This window comes from Malurus melanocephalus, unplaced genomic scaffold (assembly GCF_030028575.1).
Source record: "Malurus melanocephalus ecotype Western Australia unplaced genomic scaffold, MMel_1.1 scaffold_27, whole genome shotgun sequence".
Taxonomy (NCBI): domain Eukaryota; kingdom Metazoa; phylum Chordata; class Aves; order Passeriformes; family Maluridae; genus Malurus; species Malurus melanocephalus.
This window is the reverse complement of record NW_026623259.1, coordinates 2,162,783-2,164,684: the sequence shown is the minus strand read 5'-3', so window position 1 is coordinate 2,164,684 and position 1,902 is coordinate 2,162,783.

Genomic DNA, 1,902 nt, shown 5'->3' with positions numbered 1-1,902 from the left:
TTTTTTTTTTTTTTTTTTCTTAAGACTGGGAAAGAGAGAGGGAGAAAGGGAGTGAGAGGAGTGTGTTTTCCAAGGTGGGGTTTCCAAGCTGTCGTTACTCAAATAAGAATCTTATCCTGAAACTGGCTGCTCATTTCTGCGTGGGCTGTAGGTATTGCACTCTAGCAGGCTTTTGCCACTCTCCTGTGTGTAAGGTATGCATCTTACAATCCTATACACACTACTCATACAGATGACACTGGCCTTCATAGGAATTCTTTTTCTAGCACGTGAAAATAAATAGCAGGTGGAAATTAATTAGACCTTCCTTGCTGTTTTGGGAAGTGAACTGTTGTTTAATAATCAGATGAGTGTGACAACATACTCCTCAGTTTTAGAAAGCAGATAAATTACTGTGCCCCAAACTGACCTACTATTTTTATTAGTCCAGAAGAATTCAGATGGTGTGAAAGGAAAAGATGCAGCCTTTAAAATGCAGGATAGCTTTTAGTTAAGATTGAATATATTCTACCTTCAGTACCTTTATCTGACTATCTGACTATCTTTATCTGTTGGTGCCAGGCAGTTAAAAGGCTGTTCATTTAAACATCTGATAGATAAACCATAGTATACAGAAAGTGGGAAAAATTGTGACTTATAGTGGAGAGATAAATATTTTAGACAATATTTGTTTTTTCAGTTGCAGTTTTACACAATTTAATTAATCTGATTTCTTAATGCTTCCCTTTGCCAGCCAAGTGCACTTGTTTAAGATAATGCTCCAGGAGGGGGATGCATGTTTTCCTTAGCTGGCACTGCGTGTGGGTGGGGATACTGAACTACTGGTTTTTGTCTCAAATAAATCACGTCTGTGGTAATCTGCAAAAATCCAGTTGTCAATTTTRTTACAAATCTTTAGAGGCCCTCTATATGAGTGTCCACTTAAAAGTTTCATACTACAGCTTGAATTCTGCAGAGTATCAGCCTTTCTGTGTTGAGATCAAGACCCTGTTCTCCCACTGCTGCCGATTTTATCAATTTCTGTAGTGCTACTTTACTCGAAACTACTATCTTCACTAGAGAGAATATTCTAAATAGTAAAACATTATCTCACTTTGAATAGATTATTTTTCTTACCATGAAAATTCAGGTTTTTTCCTTGTGAAAGACGCTGATTTCGATCACTGATGCAGATGATATGTATTATTTCTGATTATGCTAAAMTATATCCTGTAACATACAACTGGAAGCTATTTTCTGAAAGATTTTCCAGCACAAGGTGTTTGGGCATATTTTACATTTTTACAGGGAAAACTTACTTGTACATAGTAATGTATTAAACCTACTAATATGGATACCTTTAATTTACACCTAGTACAGATACCTTTTTTTTTTTTTTACAGTATTTCAATAGTGATTGACCTAATTAGTGTTTTTAAACATATTAACTTAAATACCTATTTAAAATTATGCAGTGACTTGTCTTTGCTTAACTCAGCTTTTAAAGGTCTTTTAGATAAAGGAAAAAAAAACAAAACACCTTCACAAATGTTGTCTTAACTTTCCTAATGTTTTTGTTCCCACACATTCAGCTATGTCCCTCATATTTGGCATTTTGATTTATTAAGCAATCTTAAGTATTAAAGACTTTTAGCGTACACCAGCACAAGACTTCAGATGCATTGTGCCTTGTGTCAATGATGAATTAATTCCAGCAGAGCACAAAAGTTACTATTATTTAAGCCTAGCTCCTCACCTCTGCTTTTACATCACAGTCTAGTTTTAAAAGGCTGTAGACGGGGCTGTGTCTTGGGGAGGGAAGCGAGGCAAATGCGTGGCCATGCTGTGAACCTCAAGTCGGTGGCATGAAGCACCGTGCGCTCTGGGTGTGTCCCGGCTGTGGAGGAACCGGCGCTGGCGGGC